The following is a 12,053-nucleotide window of genomic DNA, read 5'->3' on the forward strand; positions in this document are numbered from 1 at the left end:
ACAGAGCCTGACCAACAGAAGAACAACAAGACTAGAGCTCTTGAAAATGAGAGAACAAAAATAACAAAATGAGAATACAACTAAGCCGTTATTATCTCAGACACAACTCGGTGGTCCTGACAGAAGACACTGACCTACCGCCATCACAGAGATCCCGTGGGCTGAAGGATCTGTGCTGATGTCACTGCTGTGGGAGGAGCCATTTTGTAGTTTGGTAGAAAGTACTGTATGTGAGTTCTTCTCATGCTCCACCCCCTGGTGATGTCATTTTAAGTCATACAGGATATATAAAACACAGAGCCTGACCGACAGAAGAAGAACACAGTTGGGGCTCTTGGAAGGGGAGGACAAAAATAGCAAAATGAGAATACAACTAAGCCGCTGTTATCTCAGACACAACTCAGTGGTCCTGACAGAAGACACTGACCTACCGCCACCACAGAGATCCGGTGAGCTGAAGGACCTGCAATGACATCACTACTGTTGGAGGAGACAAGCTGTGTTTGTTTTTTTGTGGGAATCAGGATGTAGCAGCGCTGTGTGTGTAATGTGTGGGAATCAAGATGCATGTAGTAGAGCTGTGTGTGTGATGTGTGGGGATCATAATGGATGTACCCCATAGCAGAGCTGTGTTTGTACCAGAAACACTGGTACTATAATTTCCTAATAGTTACTAGTATACCCTTAACAGTGATGGTCACAACCCCCAAATAATTACAGCCACAGCTTCTCATAAAAGTAACAACCAAATCCGCCATGACAGAGAAAAAGTAGATCTTAAAGTGATTTCTTGTCTACTAAAAGCAGTCAGAAAAGCTAAGGACCCTAAGGGCTGTAAGGTGCGAAAGAACTCCTCCACAGGGATGTCATAATTCTTAATTCTCACAATCATCTAAGATTACTTTTATTGTAAACCGCGTTGGTATCTGATATAGAGTAATGCCCTGCTGTTGTATGGCTGTACGATTTAGTCTAGTATATAGGGACATAGGAGCACTGCCTGCCTCACGTCTAGAGTGGTTGGACCTAGTGGAACTGGAGACCCGCTCAAAGAATCTGGGAGCTGATGCAGGAAAACATGGGTGGCTGTGGCCAGGCTATAGACAACAGACCTGAGAGACCATCTGCACACAAGGGGTTGCTATGAAATCCCAAGTCCAGTGTGCAGGTTTTGGGAGATGCAACACAATTTGTACCCTGGTAGCCATGAGCGAAGCAAAGTGGCTGCACCTATTGGCCAAAAGGGAGCTACCATAGCTTCCAACTTGGCCGTACCAGCCACTGTTTGAACAGTGTAGCATTACAAAGCACCTGTACATTGCTGTACTGTTCATTGTGGCCGAACCACCCTACACAGTAAAGACTCTTCTATACACCTGCTGCTGGACTTCTTCTCATTTTGTGACCACCCTGTGCAGGCAATTTCCTAAATTTAAAGGGCCACTGACCAGTAACAGGCCTACACTTAAAGAATTTCTAATAAAATGATATATTGAACCAAACTGACCAGATTGTGACCTGGACATCTGATATGGGCCAAGCATGCCTACAAATGCACCTTGACCAAGTCGCACTGAGCTTTCCTCTGGTGTTGAGGATTGATCAGTTACTGTATTTGCTCTTCTGGGCCTTTTGATTGGTTCAGCAGTTTATACAATGTGAGATCACAGTGTAAATGTTACTTGTGGGACACTGTCCTCCCATCTGCCATCTGTCTAAGGGGTCACCATATTACCAAGTGTGTGCATCTATGTCTTCTTCATCCTAAGCCCAGACATTATACATTATTCTCACAAGTACTATTACATGGATTATTGAAAAGATGTTCATGCCAATATGGAGGATGCATTTCCACAGTCGAAGAGGAGATCAGAGATACGGCAAGAACCCTGGAGAGCTGTTGTATATTCTCGCAGTGCTTGGTGCAACAATGTGCCAACTATAGGGAAACCTTTAGGCAAAGGACACCCCATCACATCTTGTATTCTTGAGTCTCCATAAAATCTGAAAACATAAACAAATGTATTATTTATTTTAGTTATATTAATTAAATGTAAATTGCTGGAACCCATTAATATTCTACACGGCCGCCATCTGACCAATCACAATGTGATCCATGTATCACTTCTTACACTGTGTCCTTTACATGAACTCCGTAAATCTTAGCAATCTTCTCAGAACAATCCGCCGTTTCTAGCTCTACTTGAATTCTGCAATTTTATGCCATGAATCATAATAGAAACGACTTCTTCCTAATACTTCCCTATAACATAATCTGCCATTAACAGTGGCGCAGTCACTGATCGCACCACCCAAACACCACTCTATTGATGATTCTTTTACTGCTAGCACTGAAAGAGTTAGTCCCGGCTTGTAACTTTACAGCTTCTGTGCCCATCCCTTGAGCAGCTTACTAACGAATTTGGCATTTTACACTAATTAGCAGTTTGCATTTTTGCCATTTGTCTTTCATGTGGTCTCTGGCCGTATGCTTTTCATGTCTCGCACTAAAATGTCAGTGCTTCTGTAATTGCTCCCTCCTCTAGTCATAGAAATCCCTTCACTTTGCCCCCTGAATGCTGAACAAGTTGAGGGCATGGGGCTGAGCCAAGGCGGAAATTCTGAGCTGTGCATTGTGGGGTTTACTAATTACACCCATATTTCACCTACTTAGCTGTATGAATTGTCTACCATAACTTGATTTTTTTTAATCAGCTATAGGCATAAACCAAAAGAAATGGCACTTGTAAAGTGCTGCGGAATCTGATGCTGCTATATAAAGAAAGGTTATTAGTATTGTAGTCAGACCCGGGTTACAGCTGTAGTATTTGTTAACATGACTGCTGCATTGTGATAACTCGATTTATAGCATTGGAGTATATTGTAGAGCAAGTTATCAGAGCATGTTACATATCAAGTTAGCATTTGCTACATCTTCTACCCGAAAATGAGACCTACCCAGAAAATAAGCCCTACCCTGATTTTTCAGGATTTTCAGGGAGCCTTACCCCCAAAATAAGCCCAAGCTGCATTACATTAAAAAAGGGATTACCTAGCAGGCTCGGTCCGCGTCCTCTCGCTACTTTCCAGAGCTCCGCCATGCGTCCTGCAGTTCTCAGTCGTTTACAGAAGATCACTTCCTGGTTACGGGATTCATAAATCCTCCAGGAAGCGATAGCTCTGATTGGTTATCGAGTGCTGCTCAGCCAATCAATGCAATGCTGGATGAACCAATGCGATGGCTGTGATTGGTTATCGAGTGCTGCTCAGCCACTCCATGCAATGCTGGATGAACCAATGCGATGGCTGTGATTGGTAAATCCAGCGCTGCATTGATTGGCTAAGTAGCAGTCAAAGAACAAATCACAGATGTTGTTTTGTGGAGGTGGGATTTATGAATTGGCCAATAAATGCTGCGGCTCAGCCAATTCATAAATTCTGTCTCTACATCGCGACGGCTGTGATTGGCTGAGCGGTGGTCGAAGAACCAATCAATGCCCTTTAATAAGGCAAGCTTACCTCTTCGTTCCTCTGATTTATGTGGTAGGCCTAGTAAAAGTACCTACTGAGAGTAAATATGCACGCACTAACAACACACTCAGCCCGGTGTCTTCTATCCTATATGACTCTTCCAACGGACTATCGCATGAGTGTGTCGGTGCAGCGTATTCCATGCGTGGTAATATGCTGTGCCAGTCCGCCGTAGGTAGCCATGTTGCTGTTCATATGACTTGCGCAAGATATGCACGCAAGAAAAACTGCAGCATGTTCCATCTTGGCGCATATCAAGCACGCATACACGCCAAGCTGTCAGATACGTTTGTGTGAGTCCGGCCTTATTCAGTTTTTTCACCATTGATTTCAATGGTTTTTCAAAAAGAATGCTTTCAGTTTGCTTTTGTTCCGTTATGTTTCCATTTTTTTTTGTTACTGGAACAAATGGCGCAGAAGAGAGAGGTGGAACGTCCTAAAACTGAAATGTGAACTGGCCCTTAGACCTATATAAATGTTTCTTTATTTGACGGCTTCATTTCTTTTTAATTGTATTATTTTTCAAATAAGGTAACCATGTAGATAAGCTGATTTAACAGAATATTTGAGGGTAGCCGGAGTATTAGGAAAAAGGCCATTTACTGGGATACAACCCTATCAGGTATCAATCACCCAGATGAAATTAACCCCACACTTTGACCCCTAAGACCCCGAGCCCCGGGCCCCTTCTGTTTCTTAGGAGTCAGGACTACAGGAAGAATGCCTTTTTGCCAAAACTTGTAAGATACCTTGACATACAGCGGTCTTTTCCAATGGCAGGTTCCATTTACAAGCTTTGTTGCTGTATCATCGGCCACCTGCTCCCTTGGCAAAGATTCAAGTTCTCAAAGGGTTTTTCCTGGATTTTACATTCATGGTTTATCCGTAGCAATTAGCACTCACTACTGTGAATAAACAACATCAATGATGTCAACACAACGTGATGATGCCAATATCATGCTGCAGAGAAAGGTGCCATAAATACCAGTGTCCCCGTCGGCGCCCAATAAACTCTAATGGATGACATATGTTATGACAGCAACATCAGGGTGGCTCATGTTATTAGAGGCATTATAACAGATTACGGTAAAGCAAATCAACACAGATGGATAAAAAGACACTTCCTGGACATAATTGTAGAAAAATAGATGTAAACACTTACAAAAAGGATAACATACAGCGACTGGGGTCTTTTTTTTCTTCTTTTTGCCAAGATGCTCCCATGTTTGTTTGGAAGGTATGCTTGTTGTATGGGCCTGACATGTCTTCATATGGACCTCCTTTTTATTCTTTCCCTCCTTATTTCAGAACTATCCTCCTTTGTGATATATAGAGAATATATAGAGATAGCGCCTTGGAACCAAGGAAAAAAGCACACAGACAGGATTCCTGTGGGGTTCTCTTGGATCTTCACACAATCCACTCAGGTGGAGAGCCGCATGCAAAGGAGAAAATATATTCCCCCCATCAAGAATGGTGGGGGTGAAAAACAATTAGTGATAACTAGTTGATGGGCTCGGACACTTAGGGCAGGAAGATGAGATTGGACTCACCCGGCAGATGGGAGGGAGATCAGCTGTGAACCAATGACTCTCTGCCCTCTGAAATCCCAGGAACACTTCGTACACAGATAGGCACTGGGTCCACGTCCGGAGGATGAATTCAAAGATTCCACTTTATTGTAAAAGGTGGGTCTCCAACAGGGGACCCGTGAACTAAAATGCCAAAATGCAAGTAGTGCAGAAAAAGAGATGTAGTGCAACACTTTTCGGCTAGTAATGATAGCCCTTGTCAAGCACAGAAGAAACAGGAAAAAGAAACAGCTCTAAATAAGGGGCGCTTACATGGAGGACGCTGTTCGTGATGCAGGCCGTCAATACAGGTATTGACTATATAATCACTCACTTTTATTTCCGTTGTCCTCTCCAGCTATGTGCTTACCACTGGGGCAGTCTACTCCTCATGGCCCTGGCTCGACCACCCTATGAATCAGTTCTCAGTTACTGATGGAATTAAATAGTGGGCAGGCAGCAGCAGCTGGTAATACGATCACTAGAAGGGGAAAAGATAGAGCTACGACATCGGAGAGGAGTCATGGAAGTAAGTTATCCCATTTTTCTGCCTTGCAATCCAGTTGAACGGTGCATGGAACCATTTGGCTCATAGCAGTTACATAGTCTACCTCCTTTGGCGGTACGCTACGGGCTACTGATAGAAAGGAATTCACCAGTAACCACAATACTGTTGGCGGGAGAACAACATAATCAGTTCACCAGTACATTATAGAACACCATAGATTTCAGCATACTGCATCCCTGTGGGCATGAGATCGCAGGAAGGGGTTACGGGTCTATGTAGACACACAGCAGGGCCCTGCAGTACAATACATGGGCCCCTTGCTTGACTCATGCAGCATCCACCTTTATGTCTCTTCCCACAATCCACCACTAATTATGATCTATTAAATCCATAAGCTCAGTCCCTTTATATCATCTAATAGAATGCAGTAAGCTGCTTTTTAGATAGACGTTGCCCCCTACCTACTGGACTTCTATGTAGCTGAAGAGGTTGCACATATGGCATTTGTCTTCTTGACACAGGGGTTTCCTGCAGTAACATCTGAATTTTCAGGTATTGACCTGGGCTTTCATTTTCTTTGCAATAAGTGTTATTATGAGTTTCACCCCCCAACTATAAAGAGAACTCCCATCCATTAAATAAATGTAGAGGTGAAAATGTATTTATCAAATGTGTTTATTCCACTATGAAATGTTTGTAGACATATAACAAAGCAATGGCGATATGGAACCTAACAGTACATGGATCAGGGTTATCAATAAGAGCTGTGAAGTTAGTAGTTACCGTGAAGTCTTGTAAATTAATAGCATGTAATAAGGACATTTCCTTACTTCATTGCGGGATGTTCTATTATATTCTTCATTCTTTGGCATTTTCTATGAACACTTTTACGTCATGTGATGATATTTGCTTCAACATTTGGTATGAAGTTATGTTAATTATGAAGTCAAACTTTTACTAACACATTTCACTGAAGCGCTGTTTGCGGCAGGTCGTGGTTTATACAGATAATGACGGTCTCGTTCTCCTAAAGAAGGACAAATTAACCTACAAATGTCTGTGTCATATCAGTAACATCTTAAGGACTGGAAGACCAACTCCATCTAATTTGATTTGCATCACTTGCATTCATGGAGCCATGCTTATATTTAATTATGTTGCACCTCTAGCAATAGTAATTAAGGGTGCCTGTCCACAGGCGTGATTTCACTATTCGCTATTTCATAGCATTGCTACGGAAAGCGTAGGCATCTGTCCACGAGCGGAGAATCATTGCGATTCTCCGCTCGCGGCAGGCAATTCGCAGTATGCTGCGAATTGCCCCAATTCTCCGCGGCCAGTCTATCAGATAGGGCTGACCAGCGGAGAATCGGCGGCGGCTCCTGCTCCCGTGGCCGAGATCTGCTGCGGGACTTCACATCGCCCGTGGACAGGGGGCCTTAAGAAGTTTTCAGGTCCAAAACTATTGATGACCTATCCTCAGAATAGGTCATCGTTAGCAGATATTCAGGGGTCCAACACGCGGTAAGCCCACTGATCACCTGATGTAAAGGAGCTGCAGACAGGAGGAAGACTCAAGACATTGCCCACTCTGCTACTGCATATCCTTCCCGTTAAAGCAGGTCTCCAGTCAGGAAATCAAACTTGATATGTAAATCAGTACCTACTCGGAATAATTACCTAGAATTACTTTGTCCTCAGATCTCGCTCCTTGGTTGCTTTTTAGCTCAGCTCTATTGGGACAGAGCTGTGATCTATGACTATTGTATATCTCCAGTGCCTCATCTGAAGTAGTTTGAGACCCCCCCCCCCCCATCTTATCATTGGTTCAGGCTACCTCTGCTGCATCCTAAACCAATGATTAGCTTGGGGGGGTGTCCTAGACTAATGCAAAGTAGTCACTGTAGCCAAACTATAGTCCTAAGTCACAGTTCTGTCCAAATAGAGCTGAGCTAAAAAGAAGCCAAGGAGTGAGATCTGGGGACAAATAAATAGCAGGTAATCATCCCCGATGACTTACATATCCATTTTGAGCTTCTAAACTGGAGGGTACTTTAAGTAACAACTCCATTCAGTTATTAACCTTCTCCTTTGTCTTCTTACAGTACAGACTGGTGTTGTAAAAATATTCAACTTAGTTTGTGAATCCAATGTGGGTTCATTGGCTTGAAAGGAGATTTTCTGAGCCAAATATGTGCTCAAGCAATTATCACCCATTATCCCCAAACACAGGCAAGTCAACAACTCAATGTTTAGGGTATTAAAATGGACATATCGCCAGGTGATGACAAGCTTTTATATTAGCTGTATATAGATTTACTATGCCAGTCAGAATAATGGCCATTCATCCTCAGTAGCATCCAACATCCAAGACTTCTTCACAGGTAATTGACTGAAGGTGTGGAATGTAACATCTACTCATGTGTACTCTCTTCTATACGTGAAGCTGGTTTCTTGCAGCAGAACACAGCGGAGCAGATGTAACTTTTATAAGCTGGAAGTTTTATTTGCCGAAATCTGTTTCTGTAGTAAATATGAAGTCAGAGAGGAGTTGATTTTACAAATGCTTTTTCAGCGAATGTTCTGCTGCCTAGAAGACAACAAATGCATGAAAAGTGCATAAATATCACATCAGTGCTCCCCATTACCACATACTGTACATTCAGTAGGGATCTTTGACTTCGCAAACTTCATGCCACTAAGGCTGTGCTCACATTCACACCTTGGCTATTGATATAAGGGAAACCATAATGCTGTGCCTTGTTCGTAATATGACATATCCCAATGATCCTCGTGGGATAATATTAGGGACCAGTATGGGTCCTTCAAGACTTCTGTCATGTTGATGGCAAGAATGACGCTGCATGTTACGCTATTCTTGTTCTGAAAAGTGAAGGGACTACCAAAAAAAGCCAATGTAAGCCCTAATGGCAGTGCCTATGAGGTCTACTGACTAGAACGGACCTTGGAACTATTTCAAACCTGAATTTCCCTGCAAAGGCGGTATCATTCCATTAGAAAATGTCTATAAAATTGTCTGTTTTATGGTTTTTCCTGGGTGATACTGAAGAAGTATCAAAGGAAAACTGACAAGACAAAGCAAAGGTATAAAATCAACATATTGGTTCTATATTGTTTAGACTTTGAATTGCGCAGGAACTTACATTTAAAATAATTTTCACATTTTGTGCTACACATGTCTTCTCAACCCCCCCCCCCCCATTATATACAATGGCCAAGTTGTACATATATTCGTAGACTTATTTATCAAGGCCAAAGCTAAAAAAACGTGCAAATGTATAGCCGCTCCTCGGAGACATACAACAAGTTCAGATAGACCATTCTAAATGCATCAGATTTAATAACTATTGCTAACTTGGACACCGTTTTTTGTAAACTACCCTCCCCAACGTCACTGGTGCAGAATATGTCATCATTAATTCATGCGGCTTGTAGAATCTCCTTCAGTGTAACTTGCATAATGCAAACAACAACAACGCCACTCATGTCCATCATACAAATCAATATCGGATTTTTGTATTAAAGGCACCAAAATGACCACTTTAGAAGTGAGGAGGCACATTTAGTTTTGCTGCCTCTGGTTTTAAAGGGGTATTTGCATTTCAGCACTTTCTGGCTGTGATGAGAAAGCCATGGCTGGTTGCCCGACTATTGCGCCGGGTGTTATGGCCTTAACTCCCATTGACCGAGCAGGACTTATGGAATCAGCGTATCACAGTGCGCTACTCTGTTTGGGTAACTTCTGTGTTATATAGATGGTGGGTCAGGAATGCTATCTTTTCTCCTTAGGGAGAGCATTTAGAAGGTGAGTGAGGAGACCTATAAAGCCATTCATGCTCCTCTGGGTAATGTATGCAAATAATGTAGATGGAACCATACGTCTTCAGCTTCACCTATTGGAAGGCAACATTCCTGCAAGTCAATGTTAGACTCTTTATACAAGTCTTTATACAAGTTATTGTGACAAGGCTTGTTTAAAGAGTCTAACGCTGACTTGCAGGAATTCTGCCTTCCAATAGGTGGCGCTGCAGAGTTATTGCTCCATCTGCCTTATATGTAAATGGTGTAACGTGCTGTGCTAGGCTGTTTCCGTAACACACATTCACTTCAATGGGGGTCACGGAAAGGCTGCCGCGCTCGGCTGTTTCTGTAACACTCCATAAGGTGGTTAGAAATCCAGCCATGAGTTTCCCATCTCAGCCAGCGGGAATACCCCTTTGATTTTTTTTAAAATCGTAAGCAAGTACTATACTACCAACTGCAGCTCAATAACACCACTATCAATTTCCACCCATAGTGGTTGCCTTACATTAATGTATTAGTATAGACTAAAATACTCATTTGATTGCATTAACATTTCTGTTGCCTTTATATTATATCCATTGCCCACTCACAGATGACAACTTTATGCACACAATGCATCTGTAGTTCAGCCCATACATTGCCACAACCCCTTATGTTAACCCCTGAATAGCACCATATGACCTCATCATGTGCCTTCTTCATCAAGCAGATTAGTATTTGTATATAAGGGAGATGGAACAATACCTCTTCAGCGCCACCTATTAGAAGTCAGCATTCCTTCAAGCCAAAGTTAGACTCTTTGTACCAGCCTTGTAACAATGAATTAAAAGCAAAGGCTTGTATTAAAAGTCTAACTTTGGCTTGAAGGACTACTTCCTTCCAATAGGTGGCACTGTGGAGGTATTATTCCATCTCCCTTATTTGCATATTACCCAGAGGAGCATAAATGGCCTTTTGAATCTCCTCACACACCATCTAGGTGCTCTCCCTAAGGAGAAAAGATAGCATTTCTGTCCCCCGAGTATTTGTATAGTACTGATCTATTACCATCTACAATGGATATGAAAAGTCTACACACACCTGTTAAAGTGCCATGTTTTTGCCATGTTACAAAATACAACATATATGAATCATTTCAGATTTATTACCACCTCCTGTGAGACCCGCTATCTGTACAATTCTTTTGAGAAACAAACTGAAATAATTTAGGGTTAGAGATGAGCGAGCATGCTTGGATACAGCAGTTACTCGAGCGAGCATCGAGTAATTGCTCACTGGTCTGAGCGTGCTCGGGGGGCGGGAGTGAGCAGCGGGGGGTGGAGTGTAGCAGAGAGATCTCTCTCTCCCCTCCGCTACCCCTCGCCACCCACCGCTCCCCTCACCCCCCCCCCCCCCCCCCCGAGAACGCTCGGACCAGTAAACACTTACTCAAGAAGAGCGATGCTCGCTCGAGTAACTGCTGTAACCGAGCGTGCTCGCTCATCTCTACTTAGGTTGGAAAAATGTAGTTGAAAAAGTTTGAACACCCTCTTATATTTGGGGATGTGGTTGTGTTCAGAATCGGCCAATCACATTTAGGCCGCCTGCACACGGGCGGAAATCCCGCGGCGGTATTTCCCACGGGATTTCCGCCACTGAAAGTCTGCATAGGAGTGCATTACAATACGCATTCTTATGCAGACGGCCGCGGTTTGGCCGCGCAAAATCTCGCGCGGCAAACAAACCGCGGCATGTCCTATTTCTTAGCGGGGCTCGCAGAGCCTCGCACAGAAACGTCACTCACCCGGCCGCCGGCTCCGGTCTGCGCATGCGCCGGCTGCCCGGTAGCCGGCACATGAAAGAGCCGGGGCCACCAGGCGCGGGTGAGTACGCGCTCGTCCCTGCAGGCTCTCGGGTCGGGTCCCGCAGCGAGAATTCTCGCCGCCGGATCCGACCCACTCGTCTGCAGGCGGCCTTAGGCTCATGTTACATAGTAGTCAGCACTCCGCTGCCATTATCACTGTGAGTCTGGGTCCTCTCATATAAGGTTCAGCTCTTCTAGGAGGATTTTCTGACATTTTCTCAGTTGGTCCATGAAGAGCTTATAACACATCAAAAGGATCTAATTGATGGAAGGAATCAATCAGGAGAAGGGGACCAAAACATCTCCAAGACATTACATATACCATGGAACACGGTGAAGACGGTCATAAAAGAGAGGATTACATTTGGCACAACAGTGACATAACTGAGAACTGGAAGTCCCTCGAAAATTGATGAAAAGGCCAGAAGAAAACTGGTCCTGGAGGCTGCCAAGAGGCCAACAGCAATATTAAAGGAGCTGCAGGAATTTCTGGCAAGTATTAGTTGTGTAGTGCCTGTGACAACCATCTCCCATATTCTTCATATGGCTAGGGTATGGGGTGGGGGGCAAGACCCTAAATGAGTTCAGCTTGTTTTCCGATGGAATTGTACAGATAACGGGCCACACTAAAGGTGGAAATAAAGCTGAAATAATTCATCTTTGTCAGATTTTTAACATGACAAAAACCTGGCATTTTAACAGGGGTGTGCAGACTTTTTATATCCGCTGTGGTGGGATTCATGTATGGGCTGAGCCACGTCAGCACTTGTTTATG

This window comes from Eleutherodactylus coqui, chromosome 3 (genome assembly GCF_035609145.1).
Source record: "Eleutherodactylus coqui strain aEleCoq1 chromosome 3, aEleCoq1.hap1, whole genome shotgun sequence".
Classification (NCBI taxonomy): Eukaryota; Metazoa; Chordata; class Amphibia; order Anura; family Eleutherodactylidae; genus Eleutherodactylus; species Eleutherodactylus coqui.